The sequence below is a fragment of the Mustela erminea genome, chromosome 15, assembly GCF_009829155.1.
Source record: "Mustela erminea isolate mMusErm1 chromosome 15, mMusErm1.Pri, whole genome shotgun sequence".
Lineage (NCBI taxonomy): Eukaryota > Metazoa > Chordata > Mammalia > Carnivora > Mustelidae > Mustela > Mustela erminea.
Genome location: NC_045628.1, coordinates 71,699,056 through 71,720,589, shown reverse-complemented (window position 1 = coordinate 71,720,589; position 21,534 = coordinate 71,699,056). Strand labels below are relative to the sequence as shown.

The window sequence follows — 21,534 nt, the reverse complement described above, 5'->3', positions numbered from 1 at the left end:
CTCCTCTTAGTTCAGCATTTTTTCCTCCCATATAGAATAATTCTTTATTTTCTGTATCATTTCAGTTGTGCGCCATTGGCCATTCACTACTACTAATATATTTTTGGTATAATTTATTTCTTGCAGGCATCATTGAAAAGAAAAACTCCTGATATTAATTGGAAAAAATTATGAGTCCAAATCCATCCTTGGAGTCCTGGGAGATCTTTCTGGATTTCACTGATACTATGGTATCTCTATTCTATTTGTGTGACCAGGGCCTCTGTTTCATGTATCTTTGCATTCCTTGTGCCTGGAACGGTGCTTGGCACATGGCATTCTCAAAGAAAATAAATAAAATGGATGACTGAACTTGATTTTCTTAACTCATAGGTCTCCGCATAACTCTCTCTTCTTCGAGGCCCTTCCTGACCACCTCAGTGGGTCCCTCTTACATGATTAAGCCTCACTAACTCTGACCACAGTGCATGCCCACGTGATTATTTTAAGTCTGTTTATTTTGGCTATTGCTCAGCTTGCCCCTTCGCTAGACTGTAAATTCAACAAGAGCAGGGAATTGTCTTTCTTCCTGGACTCTCATTCCCAGCAGCTAAGGCAGTGTCTGGTACAAAGTGGACACTTAATGGATGCATGTGCAAATGAATAAACAATACGTCATTTGCTAAGAAAGCTCATGTGACCACGGGATCTTGTCCCATATCTTCTGCAGAGTTTAGTTCCTTCAACTCACAGCTGCTGAGGTCTTTGTCTCCAGCGTCCCTTAATCCACCCACCCCCATGGACACGCCCTGGGCTAAGTCACCACCCCACAGTGCTGTGCTTCCAAAATCTTAACCTTCATCTCAGCTTCTATGATGATCTCGGATCTTTCCAGCATTCCTCATCTTGTCTCATGATCTTTTGCTTTTCCTCTCTGGCCTCTCTGGCCTCACGCCCTTCCAACCCTTAGCTTAAAGTTCATGAGCCAGCCTCTCAACCATTTTCTCATCACACACACACACACTCACACATTCACACACACACAGCTGTTTTAGTTTCTAGCTCTCTCACGCCTGTCTGACAAAAGCTCTATATCCATTCTTCTTTCCAGGTCACCACACGGTGGCTGAAATTACAGAACCACATGGACAGGTGACACAATGCTGTTGGACTGAGAGCTGCTAGCATGTTCATGCCATGTCTCTGACTGTCATTCTTATTCTCCACTGTGGTTGTCTCAACGCCCCCCCCCCCCCATTCTCTGCAAAGCCATACACACTCAAAATAATTGTTTTTACTGTGGCAATATACACATAATATTTATCATTCAACCATCTATTGTATACGATTTGGAGACATTAATCACATTCACAGTGTTGTATAAACGTCACAATCATCTGTATCTAACATTCTTCATCCTCAACAAAAAGACTGTATTTATATAAAGAATTTCTTCTCCCTCCTGCCCACAGTCCCTGGTGACCTCTATTCTATTTACTGTCTCTTTGAGCTTACATATCCTAGGTACCTGCCATCTGCCATGCACGCTTTTCCCTCTTGCTCTTGGCATCAACACTTGCCTGATGCTTCCCAAAGAAAACAGAGAAACTGGCAGTTCCTTGAATGCATCGCACCTTCTTCTGCCTCAGTACCTTTGTACGTGTTCCTCCTGCCAGGAATACACTGGCTCTTCCTCTCAATAGATCTCCCTAAACTACAGAGAGAAACTGCTTCACTCCCCCATTGGATCATGACCCCCTTGAAGACAGGGAGTAAGGTTTTAATTTCTCTATCCCCATTCTGGAATATGGTGCCCAATACATGGTGAGTACTCACTATGTATTTATTGAATAAAAAAACCCTGGAAATTGGGCCTGAAGAGTGGGCTAGGGAAGGTGAGTGTGTCCAAGTGTTTGTTACCCACTTAAACGTTAAAATATTTTGCATCAAGCCATTAGACAGACATGAGTAGATATGCATACAAACATATGTCCTAAGTTACAACTGATAAAATAACCAAGAATGACAGGAAATAATAGTAATAAATTATGGATTAAAATTATTAACTATTTTCAAATACTTAATCATGCAGATTAATTTAAAATAGAACTTAGGGTTTTTTTCCCCTCCAAATTCTACATTTTTATAATGGAGAAAGTTAATCTGGTCATAAATTAACTCCCTCCCTTCACCCAAACCAGGGTTGGAAGCCAAGGTTTTCTGTATTAAAATATGTATAAATGTAGATAGTTAAGAAAGTTATAACTATTTTAAATATACAATAGAAATGAAGTGGGTTAGCTTTAATATGTAAGAGGATACTGTTAATTTAACACATACGTTTTTGGGGACTCCCTGACTAGGAATACAGTACTGTAAAACAAAAAAATCAGTAATATCTCATCTAGGGGAAAATATAGCTTTCTTGTGGGTAAAGTGTGTGTGGTTTAAAAGGAGAACAGAATAACAGTTAAGAAAAAGAAAAATAAAAAATAGAAAAACTGTAGGATGTGGATAAGAGCAGAAAGGTAGCAGCTAAATAAAACCAGAAGGAACAGAGAAGGGCTCCAATACTGCATACCAAGGTAGTGTGGCAAGAACAAAACACCCTAGAATTTAGCCTGGAGGCAAAAAATCCAAAGTAAGAGGCAGTTGGTCACCTTTCATGATAGCAGGAGGTAATCACAAAAACAACTGATTTAGGCTCATCTGAGCCTCAAGGAGGAAAGGACCCTTATCCCCTTGAAGAGACAAAAAATGGGGAGTGAAGGAAAAGGAGGGGCTCGGGGGCTGGACCAAACAAAAAATCCATACCCTCAAAGAATTCAAGATGGGAAATCTAGAGACAGAGTAACCGGAATTGGGAAAGGTATCGTTCAGCACCTTTAATTTGGACAAAGGGCATGAAGCAATATCACACTGTAATTCTGATGCACATCGGCAATGCACAGCTGATGTCCGATCATTCCATTTCCCTGTTATAGGTTAAACTGCATTAGAAGGACTCGGTATCCCACATGAGAGCAGTCGAGGCTGCAGGAGAGAGCCCTAATGGGGAGGTGACAGCAGGTGGCAAGGCTAGAGATTCTTCCCACTGGACCCTTAGGTGGTGAAAACCAAAAGACTTTCTAGCAGAAGAAATGCTGTGTATTTCATCAAATGGGCTTTGTAGATGAATCATGGGCAAACCAAACATAAAATGCAATCCCTCGGCTTTCAGTACCTTACAGAATCCATCAATCTCTCTGGAACCCTCATTCATGAACTATAAATTCGTAGCAAGTCAGGTGTCTGACCAGGAAAGCATGTTGCTTTGTCTACTCTCCATTTTTTTTTTTTTAAAGATTTTATTTATTTATTTGACAGAGAGAAATCACAAGTAGATGGAGAGGCAGGCAGAGAGAGAGAGAGGGAAGCAGGCTCTCCGCTGAGCAGAGAGCCTGATGCGGGACTCGATCCCAGGACTCTGAGATCATGACCTGAGCCGAAGGCAGCGGCTAAACCCACTGAGCCACCCAGGCGCCCCGTCTACTCTCCATTTGGTAAACTTTTCTTGATATAGCTATAAAACATAATCATTTTCATTTGAGACATTAACTATTCCCGCTCACAAATTCTTTGTTATTTTCCTAATTTCTCTTTAATGGTTATTTTTCCAATTTCATGTTTTTAAAGAAGCTTTCATCGAGATATTATTGGTGCGACACAGTCTTCACCTATTGGTTCTTTTATTTTAAGCAAATGTTTTCTTAATACTATTAGTTGGAAGTTTTTTCTCCCTATGTGCAGTATCATAGGTACAGAATAGCTTAAACTTGGCTCTGTAAGTGAATTAAATGCACATATATATCACTTGGCTACGACTGTTAAAAATTCTGGTAAATAATGTTACCTGAGATTATATGGTTTCCTTAAAAAAGGACAGGGGACAGAACTCTGTCACTGACACTGGAGGGATTTAATAAATACTTCTGAGGCTGATAAATATGTTTGTTCTTAGATTTAACAGGATTTCCCTGTAATTAATCTGGACACAATTAATCTTGAGAGCAGAGCTATTTCCAAAGCATTAATTCATTTTCAAACCAAGGTTTCTTAGAACTATTTTAGTCTGTGTTCCTGATGTTAGCTCTCTCATTATTTCTAGTAAAGCCATAAAACCTAAGCAGACACCTGCTTTTGATTTTTTATTTCTATTTACTCCTCTCAGTGTCCCAAGCACCTGCCTAACCAACTCACCAAGCTTTGCTTCCTCCACCACCATTCCCTCCCGCCATCTGAGGCTGTGAGGTTTCTCCCACGTTCACCCAGCTTCTGAAACACCTGCAGTTCACAACAAGGATAGTATTGTCTGGCTGTTTTACTTAGCAGTGGGTTGATTTACCTGTCAAGATAAAGTTCACTGTACAGATTATTGGATCTCTGGATTAATGCCTTATAAAACAGCACATTTGCACAGTTCTATGCCTTTCATAAGCATTATACACTGATTTCTCTTGATAGGCCGGATATTATATCAACATTTAGTGAAAGGAGCCTATTGCTGGGGGTTCAAAGATGAACTATTATGAAAGCTAACCTTTTGGATTTGAGCTAAAAGTTTATTTTTTATGAAGGATTTTTAGAGGTTATGACAGAAGTTATCCATGTCCTATAAAAGAGTACTGTGTAAGTATCCAGTAGTCCAAGTTTGCCTTAAAAATACATTAAAATAAGTATATAGCAAAATGATTAATGACAGCATTAACAGCATGAACACTCATCACCCTTCTGTCACTATGCAGATATTATATCAAGAAAAAGGGAAGCAGAATTTTCATCAAGTCAGCGATGTGATATATCATAGTGCAAATGACTTAACTCTTTTACCATTTTTATTTTATAAAATGTATGTTAGACATGAGAAAGAATGTTTCCAGCTGTTTCTGAATCTTCTTTTAATTTATTTCTCATAAGGCATATATGTGGGCAACAACTTTAAGCAGAGTTTTGAAACCTGAAGACAGTTCTCTGCCTTAAACAGTTAATCAATGCCACATCTAAGCTGGCTTCAATTAAATTCAGTCCAAGAGAGCTAGCTGTGTTCTGGCTAACGGCAACAGAGAAGAAAAGATGGAAACTGTCATTTCCCAAAGGTGAACAGCTGTTAAAAAAAAAAAAAAAGGAAGGACAACAACTTTTTTTTAAAACTAGTAAAAACAACAATAAAACTTCTTCAAGTATTAAAAGTCATTCTTTATGGTTTAATATCCATTTGCTCCAATCTTGAGTGTGGTATTGTTAAATTCACTTCAACCTGTTCTATGTCTGCTTTTATCTTGGTGGGAAAATATCCCTAGATAAAATGGCAATGACCTACCTATCTGATATGCCTTTACCTTTTGTATAATGTAAACTAGTTAGAGAAGATTCAGGGGAAAACTCAGTTGTGACTCACAGTGTTTTTATCTTGCCCGAATCAAAGATTCCACTGGAATGTGATAAGTATTTCAATTTGAATTACATTTAAGAGGGTTTGATGTTTTATGCAAAAGTAAGAATTTAGTAATCTCTCTGACTGTGGGTTGGCCCTAACTAATGCATATTGATTTAGATCTGTCACTTGCAGATATATGGCCACTGGGCAAAAGGGCCCAGAGGACCCAGTAGCTGTAGGAACTCTCCTCCCCTTTCTGATAACAGGGTTTGCAATTTCCTTCCCCTTCCTCCTTCTATCACTATTGTTTGGTACTGCTGATGTCCCCAGTCTCTCCTCCTACTTCAAACACTTCTTATCTTAGGGGAGTGAACCCTATGAGTAATCCCTCTCCCCACTTCCTCAAGGCACCCCCTCCACCAACTCTTCTAGATATGTCCCAAGCTGAGTAACATCTAACCATCCCCTTCTCCCATTCTGGCCCAGCATATAATATACAGAAAAGCTCCTTCAGTGGAAGGTTATTTCAGTGGAAGGTTATTTCTACAAAATGCAGATCAAACTTATGCCAGCTCTCTTTGTACTCAAATATCATAATTTGCATTCACTCACTCACTCACTCACTCACTCAAAAATAGTTTACATCCTATACTCCAGACACCATGTTGGGCACATGATACAATGGTATTGTGCGCAATTCCATCTTTCCTTACTAACTTTTAAAAATAGAGAGAAATAATCAGGACTCAGAAGGGAATGATTTTATGTGCATTTCCTCCTTACCATTATTAGCAAGAGAACATCAACAACAACAAAAAGGTTTGAGAACCTCCACTTTAGTTAACATTTGCTGACCCTCTACTATGTCCTGGGCTCTGTGCTTGATGCCGGAGATAGCAGTGTAGGTACAAAGACCCTGGACGCTGTGTCATGAACAGTCTCCCACAAGAGTGCAGAATAGAAAAAAATTGAGACTGAGAGCCATCCTGAACAGAAAGAAGGGGGTGGCTGTGGACATGAAGGCAGGCCAACTAATCCCAGGGCTGAGAGTGGCGTTATGAGGAGGCAGCCTAACACTTCATGTGCCTTCCAAGGACTTCTATAGGCGGGAGTTTCCAGCTTCCGACTTCAGGGCCTTCTGGGAGGCCTTCCCTGTTAGAGACACCATCCCATTTTAACCTTTCCCATCACCACAAACATCCCCTCCTGGAATCTCTGACCAAGACAGTGAAAGCCACCAAGAGCCAGGAGCCAGAGTAAGGCTTGGGAAGTTAGGAAGGCTGTCGGAGTCGGCAAATAAGAATGCAGGCTTCCCAGTTAAATTTGAATTTCAGATAAACAACAAATCATTTTTTAGTCGAAGTGTGTTCCATGCAATATTTGTAATTGTGTTGTTCTGTATTTATCTGACAACCTTTCAAGTGAGATAATATCTTTATTTCTATTTAGTCTCATTGGGCATCTCAGACACCAGTTCGGAAGTACTTTCTCCCACTTGCGGTTCTTAGCTTTCAAAGCATTGAGACATTTAGCAGTGGCCTTTGTAGGTGTTTGTTTTGTGTGCTGACACAGCTGAAAGCCTACCTACTTCTCCATCTTCACAGACAAACTAAATTTGGTCTTTTCCATGAAAATGGTTATTTCTCTTACTGAGATTTTCTTCCTTCAAATGTCTTGAAAATTGTCAACTTTACTCCATTTCAGTGCACCTTGTAGTGGCTACCAAAAATATATATATAAATGCCCCCCTCCCAAAAAAACCCAAAACTTGCATGTAAGTCAAGAAACTTTCCCCTCCCTCCTTCTCTCCCTCCCTTCTTTCCTTCAGATTTTATTTATTTATTTATTTATTTGTTTGTTTGAGAGAGAGACATGAGCTGGGGGAGGAGCAGAGGGAGAGGGAGAAGCAGAATCAGTGCTGAACGTAGAGCCCAACATGGGCCTCCATCCTGCAACCCTGAGATCATGACCTGAACCGAAATCAAAAGTCTGACCCATAACCAACTGAGCCACCCAGGTACCTCAAGAGCCTTTTCTAATGAATACTGATTTTTAGCTGTCTTGAACAAAGTTGGGAAACAGATCTAGTAGTTCAAGACAAACTGAACATAGCCTGGGAATATAAATGTCTTCCAATGAACTACCACTTGTTTTAGGCTCGTAAACGAAGAAGTATCTGAAAGGTCCCTTTCTCTTTGTTTAAAGAATGTGTGTCTATGTTCATACCCATAGACATACATTGTATATATTTTAGGTAAATTTTGTTCTGAAGGCAGTTGGAAGAAAAAAACCTCCCTTGTTTTGGGAGCTACATATCATTAATGAATAGAGAATCCTTGGTTTTAGTAGACAGCTGGTCCTCAGTAAATATTTGTCAAGTAACTCAAGAAATATCAATAGATTCATAATCTTTTAAATTCTCCACATACTTCTGATTTTGTACTCAAAACAGAAACGATCATGATAGTTGAGATTACTACAAATGAATGTAAGCTGCAGGATAATGTAAATAAGCAGACTGCTCATGGCCTTTATCTTTTCTAGACTAGCTCTGTCACTGTCTAGAACAAATTACAACTTCTTTGCATCTCACCTGTAAAATGGGGAAAACAAGTACTTTACTTCACTGGACTGTTGTGAATACTAAATAAGTCCATATTTGTAAAGCATTTAGAACAGGCACCTGTAACTACCTATCACTATGAGTTCTTGTACAGTAATTGTTTATAATTATATTTATCACTTTTGATACTTCTAGAAGAGGAAATTAGTTTTGTATTTATGAGCCAATTGTGCTGAATCTTGGCTCCATCTTTCATTCTTAGCTGAATTTGGGGAATAGGAGACACTGATTGCATAGCACAATTAGCTTCAGAAAGACACCAAGAAATTAACATACAGTAAAATTTGCTAATTTAATTAATTGATAATTTAGTTAAATACAGTAAAATTTCCTAATACTTAGGCTGAATTTTAATCTTGCCATACCCTTTGCATGTTCAGCTGGATTTGGGCAGTAGGGAATAGTTTGACACACTAGTCTCAGCAACAGGAAATTAACATACAGAGACCACCTCTTAGTACCATTTTTTTTTTTTTTAAATGTCCTAGGACTTCTTTTAACGTTTAGTTATAATGTAAGAGATTACCTGGGCTTTTGCATAGCATCAATATGCAGGACAAAATGAGCCCTTCTGAATGTTGCCCTGCTTTTAACTCAGTACATTTTCTTTCCTTCTTTTTTTTTTTAAAGATTTTATTTATTTACTTGAAAGAGACAGAGAGCGCACAAGCAAGGGGGAAGGGTAGAGGTAGAAGTAAACTCCCCACCAAGTAGTGAGCCTGATGTGGGACTCAGTCCTAGGACCCTGGGATCATGATTTGAGCTGAGGCAGATGCTTAACCAACTGAGCCACTTAGGCACCCAATTCTGTACATTTTAACTAAAGTGCTAATAATTAGTTTCATCTAAAATCTGTCTCAAAGTTTGGGATCAATTGGTGCCATCTTTAAATAAAGTGGTATAAAACATATTAACATAACTCCTAATAGGAGGAAGGACTTCACTAACTCTCAGTTCTTTCCTTCTTCATTGTCAACACTGCTACCTTAGTGTGGTATTCTGTAAGGCTGTCTTATTTATTTTCATCTTCACTAGCACCTGAAAGCATACTGTACAGAAAAGTTCAGCTCTTTTTTTCTTTCCACATCTGCTTTGCTTAAATATCTGTTAATATTATATCCTTTCTGAAAAACTGTTAAGAAAGCCTATGCTCTCCCAGTGTTTGTATGTAGATATCAACCCTCCTGGATATCAAGCATATTAGGATTTCACATTGGATAGCATTTTGTTACCTTGTCAAAAATACTTGCTATTTTAGCATTCTTCTTTCAGTAGGAAGGTTAGGACAAGAAAAATGTCAGTGTTTAATAAAGGAACAACTTGTTGATTACATCAGTATACATGGTTTACTCTAATTAAAAAGGTGAGAATTGATTAATAGAGTGCTTATCAGAAGGATTAACTGAAGGAAGATGATACATAATAGTGAGGACACTGAGCTATGATGCCTTCCAGTCCCTGAGAGTCATCCTAGTGCTGTCCTTAGTGAGCTATAGAATATTAGGTCAGTCCCTTAACATCACTGGGTTTCATTTACTTCAATTGTAAAGTGAGAGAAACAGAATAGGTACTCTCTGAGATCCCTTTTCTTTTCTTTCTTTCTTTCTTTTTTTTTTTTTTTTTAAGATTTTATTTATTTTTTGACAGAGATCACAAGCAGGCAGAGAGAGAGAGAAGGAAGCAGTCTTCCCGCCCAGCAGAGAGCCTGATGCGGGGCTCGATCCCAGGACCCGGGGATCAAGACCCGAGTGGAAGCCCGAGGCTTTAACACACTGAGCCACCCAGGTGCCCCCCCCCTTTTCTAAAACTATATGATTTCAGGTACATGTTTGATACTCAACACATGAACTTCTCCTTTTTTAACTTGTTTGTATAATACCTATTGTTATTTTCCAGAACTGAAACTAGGAAAAGTGGTCACAAAATGGATTTGTTGAAATTCCAACTAAGGCTCAAAGAGCCTTAAAACAATAAATCTTGTCTCAGAAACACCTGCCACACTTTAGACTTAAGTTAGAACTAATCAAAGTCATAAAGGTCCATATATTCCTGGCCTTGACTCTCTATTCCTGTTAACCTCTTTTAATGTAAACAACCAGACAAATCACTTCAGAGCACAGGTAAGTGAATGAGTCAAGAATAGTTGGGGGGAAATGTTTAAAGCATTAAATTAAGCAGTTGGGGGAAATGTGTAACCTTTACATATCTGAGAGGACACAAAAAGTTTGTTCCAAATGGATCATTCATCACAAAGTCAGGGGTTGAGTAAACAGAGAAAATAGAGAGTTGTAATGAAAGCTAGGTATGACCCTGGTTAACTACCCACACATACCCTTTACATACATTACATATGTGCATGAATGGGCCATTATTAGCTCTCATTTATGATAATCCAGTAGAGATCTTGTCATTGAACTACAGTTGTTCAGCAATAATGTTTTGCACCAGAAATACTAAGCGCTTGACTCATGCCTTTGAAGTTGTTTTGTAATTCAGAATAAAAATGATCCTAGGAAGGCAATCTCTTCTGCCTTCTAAATGACTTTCTCTTGCTTGACCTTTTATTATAAAAAATCAGCTAACTCTTTGTTGGGAGACTGTGTTAATTACTCAAAGAAGTTTTATGTAACCATTTCAAATGTGAACTAACCAGAACAATCAGAATTTCCATTAAGCTGTCTACAGAGGGCACATGATCACTGCACTACACAACTAATGTGACTCTACAGCCTAAAGATAATTTGTGGTAGAAAGTTTTTCAACTAAAAATTAATCACAGAGCAGAAAGACCAGAATGTGAGGAAGATAATCAGAATTGTTAATAGAGCTATTATTAGTAGTTTTCTTGGCTTATAAATTAGCCAGGTAATGCAGTTCAGAAATAATGAAGAACTGATTATCTCTTTCATTTTACCATCCTACAAATATCCACTAGCTTTTTAAATTCACTACTGTCATATTAATGATGCATCTGATTCCAGCAAGACCAACAGGAGTTATACTTCAGGGAACATTCAGAATTTTTATAAACATCTTTACTTCCCTGAAAATTCATTCTTTCAGAGTTACTTTCTATTTCCCATCTGTCTTTGATCATGGGACAGCCCCTAGCCAAACATAAGAATTTAAACTTTCATCTGATTGTCCCACAAATAATTTCTCATCTCTTCTTGTCATACAAGAGCAATTAATTTTCAAAACCTCCCTGTGGAAGTTGTCAAAATTCTAAAGCTAGGGACAGTGATGGGTAATTTTCAGTATAGTGTTTTGAAGCCTTCTTTGTATATCTTAGATAGTTCAATCCTGAAAACATTCACAATTATATTTGAAGTTCCTAAATCCCATTGGATTTATCCTGAATAACTTTATAGCAAAGTTAATTTATATTTAGTTAGATTTTATCATAAATTTAAGGTGATAAATCATTAATTAAGCATCATTTAAGAACTCAATTAAACTGAAAATACAAATATTGACCAGACACCACTTGAAGACACTATAATAGGGATATAGAAACAGTTCCTAAATCAAAGGACACTAACAACAGAGTGAAGAGGCAACGTACATAGTGGGGAAAATATGTGCAAATCACATATCTGATAAGGAGTTAATACCCAGAATATACATAGCAACCTACAACTCAACAACAACAAAAAACAAACAACCTGATTGAAAATGGGCAAAAGACTTGAACAGACATTTCTCCAGAGAAGAAATCAAATGGCCAATAAGCACATGGAAAGACGGTCAAGATCACTAATCATTAGGGAAATGCAAATCAAAACCACAATGACATACCATCTCATAACCATCCCATTCAAATGGCTAGTAGAAAACAAAATAAAACAAAACTCACCCAATGCAGAAAAAAACAAGTGTTTGTGAAGATGTAGAAAACTGGAATACTTGTGCACTGCTGATAGGAATACAAAATAGCACAGCTGTTATGGAAAATAGTATGGAGGTTCCTCAAAAAATTAAGAGTAGAATTACCATAAGACCCAGCAATTTTCACTTCTGGGAATACACCCAACTGAAAGCAGGGACTTGGACAGATATTTGTACATCTATGTTCATAACAGTATTATTCACAATAGTCAAAAAGTTGAAGCAACTCAATGCCTATTGATGGATGAGTGGATAAAGTAATAGCAGTATATATGTACAATGGAATATTATATAGCTTTAAAAAGGAAGAAAATTCTGGTACATGCTGTGACACAGATAAACTCTGAAGACATCATGCTAAATGAAATAAGCCAGGCACAAAAGGACAAATACTGTATGATTCTATATATATGCAGTATGTAGAGTAGTCAAATTTGGAGACGGAAAGTAGAATGGAGGTTGCCATGGTTTGTAGGGAGAGAAGAATGAGAAGTTGATGTTTAATGGGTGTAAGTTTCAGCTTGAAACAGTAAAAAAACTTCTGGAGGTGGAGAGTGATGGTTGTGCAATGAATGCATTTAAATGCCATAGAAATTTATGCTTAAAAATGGTTAAAATTGTAAATTTTATAATATATATCTTTTACCACAAGAAAAAAAAAAGATAGTTCCTGCTTACATTGGGCTTATCATATAGTGGGAATGTAGATGTATGGAAACTTAGTAACTGTAACATAAGGCAAGTGAGACAGTAGCAAGAGTAGAAGTGAAACACTATGGTATGTTCACAGAATGCAAAGATAATAGTTGTTTCAGTAAAGGTTTTGTAAGGTATCTAGTGGCAAATATCTACATTTGGAAGATTAATACAATTCCAATGAGGAGAGAAAGTGTGAGCAGGTACTCTATAAGAAGAGACCAGTGTGAACAAAGCATGGAAGTGAAATTTGGGGAGTGTGATTCCTCCCAGTTAGTTTAAAGTTAGAGCAGTGTTTCTCAAACTTTAACGTGTATACAGATCGCTCAGGAATCCTGCCAAAATGTAGATTCTGATTCTACAGGTCTAATGGTAGGGTCCAAAAGTCTTTAGTTCTAATAAGCTCCCGGAGGATGCCAACACTGTTTTACATGGCTCAGGTCTCCAACATGTATGCCTATGAATGTAGTTAGTTCAAGGTTGAGAACTTGAAAAACAAAAGTCTGCATTTACTTCAGAGCTAACAGAGAGCTCATGGAACTCTTCTGGGAAGGGATATCATATTATTGCACATTATTGTAGCTGATCCTTAGGAAGATTAATCTGGCAGCCTGGGAATAGAACGGGCAAAGACAGACACTGCAGAGGCTGTTTTGGGATCAACAAGGCCAGTCAAGAGGCTATTAGTAGTAGCTGGGCTAGATGTGGTGAGGCTTGAAACAGGCGAGTGAGAGAATGAGGGTGCAAAGGGGAGACCAAGCTAGGGGAAAGCTCAAAAGCAGACAAGATATGTGTCTTGGCAGCAGACCTGTAGGGGGACATAGGAGGAGGAAGTAGTTAAAAAAAAAAAAAAAAAAAAAAAAAAAAGCTGATGGTTTGACTAAGCAGTCAACCAGGTTTTCCCAAGACTTTCCAAATTTAAGACTATTCTCCCAGGATAATAATAGTGCTCCTTCCACACTAAAAATTAATAGTGCTTCATTTCACCCAATGCAGGTGATAAATAATATGGTCACCCAAGCTTTAAGCACAGGTGACTACCAGGATATACAGGAGAGTTAGGCTGGTTTGAAATGGGTACAGATGGGGTGATATTCACTCATTCATTCATTCATTCATTCAACATCTACCAAATGTCAGTTACATGCCAGGCTTTAAGTGCTGAGGATATCTAAGTTTAAGGAAAAAAGACGACAACCAAAAGGGCTGTCCTAATAGAGTTTATGACACAGAGGAGACTTCCATGTTCCAGAAGTGGGGGTTGAGGAGGAGATAGAAAGGGAGCAAGTTGCTAGCAAGGTGCTAGCAAGACTTATTGCTTCAAGCAATATCACATAGAATCAAGAATGGGGGATTCTAATTCAAAAGGCAGGTGGGTGCAGGGTTAGATTAGATTTGGTCTTTATGGAGGATAAAGCTTTGGAAGTAGGTGAGATGCTTCCCTGATGTAGAGACTGGAGTCAGTGTCTGCACTTAGGCAATACCGGGAGGAGTCAATGAACCCATAAAGTGTCAGAGTTGTAGAGGAAGTCCCAAGGTACTGTTCTGTGATGGAAGCCAGGCAACCAGGGAGGTCATGCGCCCTCCAGGAAACAACACCAAATGTTGCTGAAAGACCAAGGATACAGGTTCAGGACAAGTGGCCACTGTGAGGAAGGGGCTGTGAGCTTTGGGAAACAATGCACTGTGCTGTGGGGGGTTGCCCAGTAAGATGCTATGTGTTATTCTGCATATGAGAAAAAGTACTGAGACTCCTAAGGGGTTCAGCTTATTCTTAGATGATAATTTATTTCTCATTGCCATTTTTTTTTATTGTTAATAGCAAAAACCTTTTTGTAGTTGTTATTCCTGAAGATTTGGAACAAAATAAAGCAAAAGCTCTAAGCATCTCAGTTTTCATCAATAACTAGTGCATAATCTTTCTCAAAAGATTATTCTGGGAATGGGTTATAAATAGCACTTCAGCATTAAAGATTTAAGGTAGCAAACAAGAAACATTTTCTGGTAAAAACATTTAATTTTATTTTATGTCTTCTTTCTGACATGAGGGGAAATTTGGGAAGAAAGACCGAAGCCAGAAGTATGTGTGTGAACTTAAGGACAGCAAATAAAAAATACTGGGCTTTCTCTGAAAGGTAAAAATAAAGTTATCTTCCAGAATTGTCAGTACTGAGGCTCTTAGTATGCATATTAATTCCAGTAATTCTGCATGACAACAGATAAAATGTTACATTAGCCTCCTGGGGTTACATAAAATCTTAACAAAGGATTTAAATCACTCTCACTATGACCCTTATGCTAGTCTCCTCCCCACCCCCCACCCCACTTACAAAAGATTAAAATGTATCCTACTTTTTGGGAAGACTTTACAATATCCATGAATAATCCATATCAGAATTGAAAATCCTAACGTAGAGCAGGAAAGTATGTGATTACTTTCCAAGATTATCATGTAAGTCTTTTTTTTTTTTTCCCCTTTCTGGTCCTGAACCCAGGGGATAGGGCTGGGGGCAGTTTTTCTCTCCAGCACAGGAAATAGAAATTGATTGAATGGGTAAATCAGTAATAACATATCTAAAAACCAAATGAACAAAATCCTGCTATTAAAACCAATTCTCAATAGCCAATAAAATTCTGGTAGGAATGTTCGATAAATTTCAGCAGCTAAATGACTATTTTTATAGTGCTGGAATAATGACAGTATTGGTTATTGTTTGTTGAATGAAGCAGTTAAGCAAAGTTTTATTTCAATGGCGGGGGGAGAGGGGAGCCAGTGCCTGGCTGTAGGTCTCTGGGGGTAGGTGACTCCAGACTTTCCTTGGCTATCATACTTGGAATTCATGGAGCATGTTAGCCAGTGGTGTCTGCATGGAAATGGGCAATTTAACTAGGGGAATGTGCAGGGCAGCATGGCATTCCAAGGCCTCTACACTCTAGTGCAGACCACCAAACTCAGCTTCCAGAACCAGACTGAGCTTCCACTGCTGCCAGACTGTGAGCTCATCACCCTAAACATACCAAAAGCATGTCAACCTCCGTTCCTTCCACTTTACTACACCTGCCTAAATCTTAACCTTCCACAGCCCATCTGAAACTCCACCTCTTCTAAAATATCTTTACCCCCAATGGTGGTTCTCAGGAATATTCATGCTCTGAAAACCTGTGCTTATTATTTAAAATGTGCATTTGATACTTAGTATACCCCTATGTCCACTGTCATTTATGTCCACCATCTCCCAGCTGGACTGCAAAACTAGATCTCGTTTTCTTCACAGAGCTCCTATGAGAATCAAATAAGATAATGCATATTTCAAAGCACTTTGTAAAATAGTACAAATACAAATTATGTTCTATAATACAGTACTTTCCCCCCTGACATTTACAGAATTTTTCATAAAAGTTATATGACAATGTTTAAAAGTTGGGAAATAAGATCACTTTATAATCATTGTGGTTGGGCAGATTATAATCATTACATAATGCAAATTATATCCTCATATTTGCTCAGATAACTCCTTTATTGATATGATCCTCATCTCTGATGTGACACTGAATAGAATTTAGACGGGTAGAAGTTTTCCCTCATATAGTACAGCACTTAATTGTTCCCTCCCTGGGAGGGCTTGGGACAGACACTCTATATAATTAAAATAAATAGAATAGATGCAGAAATAGATATAAATATAGATAAGATTAAAGCAATAGCCCCAGAAGTGGACAATATGAACATCCTCTTTTCACAGATGACAAAGCAAAGGATAAAATGGTTCGGGTCACACAGCTGGTGAAGGGCTAGGATTGAAACCAAGCATTTTGATCCCAGAGTTCACACATTTTGTCACTTTGCTGTGACAGTCTTTACATCAGCAGGGGTAGCAGCCAGGAGTTGAGCAAGATTCAATTCCATTTAATTCAAGCACCATTTGTTGGCCATTTACTAAATGCCAGGATCTATGGTAAGTGCTGAGAATGAAAAATGAATATGGTAAGATTCCTGCGCTCAAGGACAATGTTACCATATGACTCATAGAACAACTAATTTTAATACTTTGTAAGTGCAATAATACACGCATGCAAAGACAGATGGGTTGTGCACCTTGTCCGTGAGACTTTTTTATAGTTAGACTTGTTTTATTTAAAATGTGGCGAATAGGGGCACCAGGATGGCTCAGTGGGTTAAAGCCTCTGCCTTCGGTTCGGGTCATGATCCCAGGGTCCTGGGATCGAGCCCCGCATCAGGCTCTCTGCTCAGCAGGGAACCTGCTTCTTCCTCTCTCTCTCTCTGCCTGCTTGTGATCTCTGCCTGTCAAATAAATAAATAAAATCCTTAAAATGTGGAGAATATCCTCATCGCGCATATGCATGCACACACAATTCAAGTTCATGCATTAAGCATCAGTATTTCCTTTGTGTGCTGGATAGGTAACATGGTATACAAACCTGAGCGCTGTCTCTGTTTGTTACTCCTGGAGCAAGAAACTCAGCCAGGGGAAGGCAGAAGGCAGGGAAGGGTTAGAGAAACAGATAAATAAGAATATAATGGTGAAAATGTTTTAACAGTAGAAAGAACAAAGGTCCCAGAGAAGATACTTGAACTTAATTTTGAGGAACAAACAGACTCTTGACAAGAAAAAGTGGGGTCAGGAGCAGACGGAGGTAACAGGTGGGTACCAAGGGCTTTCCAGCAGAGGGGAATATACAAGGTACAGTATGGAAAAGGAAGGTGTGCTCAGGGAAAAGAGAAGTTCAGTGTGGTTAGAGCAGAAAGTACATGTGCTGGAGGGAAAAGATGGAAGAAAAAATTAGACTGAGTCCAGACAGTGAATGGTCTTATCTGCTCAGCTCAGAACTGTAGATATTATTACAAAGGCAATGAAGTGGCAACAGATTCTAGAACCAAAAAATAATAACGACTTTTTCCTAATTTTAGGTCACCTATATGAGTGGTATACAGGAAATATTTGGTTCTGAGGATTGTGTATTTCAAGGGCAAAAAAGGATTCTCCAAAAAAATAAGTTTGGGAGATGTCAAATACTATATTTATTACAAGAGTTTTACAACTTATATTATTATAAATATATTAAGTACTTTCATCAGTTGGGCAGTAAGGAAGTGTCTTTAACTTTGTTTAACCCAGCCTCTGTTAAACTTTTAATTCATTAAACTTTTTTGATGTGCCCTTCCCACAGGATGCCTATTAAACCCCTCAGAGTTGGCCTACGTTCATTCTCAATAAGGGTGTGACCCAGGAGTGTCCCTCTACATAGGGATTACACATCACTTCCTCAGAAAATCATTCACAAGGAAACACTCATGGAATTTTAGATTGTAATAAATTATAATTCCTCGATTACATGATATGAAGGATCTCCTTTTAGACTTCTTTCCAATATATTCATTGCTTTTTTGGAATATAAGAAATTAATTTCTCGCAGGGTTTTACGCAATGATACACCAAAGTCAAAATACCATCTAGGAATTTCCCACAACTGTCCCCTCTATGGGGCTTATCCTCTCAGTTTCCAACAAAGACAGGGCAGATGTGTCTATGGCCACAGAGTACAGTAGTGGTCACATCCAACTCCACAAGCTTACAGATCATACCAGCCCCTAGTGCAAATGCACAGACCCAAGGCCAGGCTGCACTGCAGAACCATAAAGGCGGGGTGTCACAGCTTATGGACACTAAATCATGTTAGAATGTTCCTAGTGGAATTATCTGAAGTTCTGGGTTCTCTTGGGTAACTGCCCTGCATTTTCATTTTTATTTCTTCTGAGCAGGGCAGGTCTCAAGTTAAACGAATCTGATTATGAAATGTGTGCCCTGCTCTCTGGTGTAGCTGGGCTTTCACAGAGCTGCCTCCTGCCCCTTCCACCTGCCCCTTCCACCTTCTCCTTCAACACCCTCTGTCCCCACAGGTTACTAACTCTTCCTCAGGCCTCTGCTGAGATGTCGTTTCCCCTACCACCCTCCCCAGACTGGGAAGGTCCATGCTGTCAACTCTTGGAACATCCTTTGTCTTTTCCTACTAAGCACTGACATCAGCTCTAATCTTAAGTGTATCTGGGAGGCTATTTGTTTATCGTTGGTCCTCTGGTAGACCATGAGCTCCAGGACAGCGGGGGCTCTGTTTCTGTTCAGGTCATACTGCAGCATCTAGTACACAAGTGCTAAAAACACATGGATGGAAAAACACCAGATGTTCATAATTTAAGAGAACGGAAACAGCGAGACTCTTCATGAATTGGCCATAGCCTAGACCTGATTGCTAGAATTTAGGCTCTTTTTGAAATTACAGAGAAATATTATTCCACTGATAACAGTTTATTGATATAATCGCTTTATTTTGCCAATTATAAAAACGTATTAGTGGGGTGTCTGGGTGGCTCAGTCGGTTATGTGTCCAACTCTTTGATTTTTGGCTCAGGTCATGATCTCAGGGTGGTGAGATAGAGCCCACACCAGGCCCCATGCTCTGTGCGGCCGTTGGGGGGGAGTCTACTAGAGATGCTCTCTCTCTCTTCCTCTCCCTCTGCCTCTCCCAACCTCACACTCTACTTTCTCACGTAAACAAACAGATCTTTAAAAAAGTATTAGCTATTAATACTACTATTATATTTGATGAAAAACTTAAAGTTACCTCTCTTTAATTTATTTCATGATGTCTAGCTCCTAGGGAGTATTTTCTCTTTATGTGATGGAATTCTTCACGTTGGCATTTATACACTTCAGATACTTTTGGCTTGGTGTTTTCTATTCACCACCACTTCACTACACTACATGTGGTCTGTTCCTTTGATATGCTCCGTAAATCATTCTCTCCTATTACTTTTATTATTCCTATGGATCTTTCCAAACCTCTTCCAATTTATTAATCCCTTTGTGGCACTGGGCATTAAACCAAAGATAGTATTCTGCATGTTTAGTTTCCAATAGATCTGGTCTGGGCTGGTGGGTGACAACTAGAGAATCTTCCAATATAATAGTGAAAAAAAAAAAAAACCCAAAAATCAAACTTCCAGAATATATTTAGATTCCTTCACAAGACACATACTATTTCTCCCATGTTCCAAAGAAATGCCACGTGGGTGGCGCTGTGCTTGCTCTGAGGCTGAGTTCCTGTGGAATGCCATACACCCAGAGGACTCTGGCAACTACCACTGGACCCAGCACACCCGCCATTAGTGCTTCATTTGAAAAACCAAACTTCACATCCTCTTTCTAGTTATCTTCCTCCCACTTGACTGGTACCTTTGTCTTTCGTGAGCTTGTTTTCTTATCAGAGGATTACTTCCAGTGGTAGGGGGGATGCGGTTTGGGCAGCTAAATGTACACAGCAAGCCGCTTGTCCAAGGGCACACCATTAGGTGATTAATCTGACCCAACAAATCAAGACAACACAGAGGCTGGAATTCAAACTTTGACTTTGTGCTTCTATTCAATGTGTCACCTATAAGATAAATCAGCCCTGGAAGAGCAACGTGGCTGGCTAACCCGGCTCTACAGCAAAGATCCCGAAGGCCTGAAGAACAGGGTCTGCATGATGTGGTCCAATCACAGACCATCTTCTGATGAAAGGAACAGTGAGGTTCCCTTCATATAAAACACTTTGAGTCTGACAGCAATAATTGTAACTAGACGACCCTTCCTCCAGCTTTAATACTAGTTGTTTACCACTTTGTAATGATTACAGGAAAATACTCTTCAGTTTTCTAAACCAATGGTTAAAGCACCATAGTGTTCTCAGCCTAACCAAGAATCAGGGAGGCAGACTGCTAAGCCAAATCACATAAAACCACTCAGCATGGCTCGTTAAACACTGACCAATCAATACTTTAATGCTCCTTCCAAGTAGGCGGACTCCACTGGCCTGAGAGAGCATATTTTTTTCTTAAAGATTTTATTTATTTAACAGACAGATCACAAGTAGGCAGAGAGGCAGGCAGAGAGAGAGAGGAGGAAGCAGGCTCCCCACTGAGCAGAAAGCCCCATGCGGGGCCCAATCCCAGAACCTCAGGATCATGACCAGAGCCGAAGGTAGAGGCTTTAACCCACTGAGCCATGCAGGTGCCCCAAGAGAGCAAATGTTTTTGAATCAAATGACTTGATATTAATAAACTGCAAAGAACTTTAAAAATCTACCAGTTAGTACTATAGCACAGTAAGCCCATAAATACAACAGTATAATAATAAGATTTAGCAAAAAGATATATATTAAAATATCCTAAGCTGAACTGTAAAATAACAACTTGAATTATGAAGTATTGGAGCTATCCCAATGGACACTCAATGATACTGTTGTCCACAGGGATGTAGTCCTCAAAATCTTTAATCTTTTCATCTCTTAGGGCACCCATATCTTATATCTGCTTAATCCGTACTCTATCCACAAAGATTGCTGTGCTTAGGTAAGAGGAAGTTAGTTAAAAATGCCCATAGCTCCATGTGAAGACCTAAAATAGTGAGCTGTACCAGAGGGCGGGGGACTTACACATGGAACCAGAATGATGGCTGATAAGAGAGGCTCAAAAAACCATATAAAACCCTCTTTCCAAATCATATCTGGCTTGATAACCGTTTCTGTTTCTTTGGTGTCCAAGTGTTCAATATGCCAGCAAATCCTGGATTTTTACTTTGGAAAAAGGAAAGGGATACATGTCTTGGATACATCCACAGAGTAGAAAATTAGAAAAGTTCTGGAGATGAAAAAACGCAAAGTCTGACTTGGTATAGCTATCCTGAGCTGTGAGTTCAAGAGTAAAATTGCTCTGAAAATTAGGAGAGCAGAAGCCAGAGGAACTGGCAGTTGTGAGGATAAGAGTATTCTTCTGAAATGGTCAAAAAATAGAGGCCAGAATTTTGACCTGGCTAAGAGCTGAGATAACAGTAAACTAGATGAGGGAACTGGAGATAATTTCAAAAGTCTAATT

At 39.0% G+C, this 21,534-nt stretch overlaps 1 protein-coding gene across 1 annotated transcript in view; it reads right to left on the bottom strand.

Moving 5' to 3' along the window:
• The window catches only part of STARD13 (StAR related lipid transfer domain containing 13), a 251,988-nt gene extending 240,054 nt beyond the window's left edge, over positions 1-11,934 (bottom strand). Inside the window, exon 1 of the mRNA XM_032315227.1 lies at positions 11,875-11,934. The gene's annotated coding sequence lies outside the window, so the exon portion shown is untranslated. The remainder of the gene's footprint in view (positions 1-11,874) is intronic.
• Positions 11,935-21,534: the final 9,600 nt, after the last annotated feature.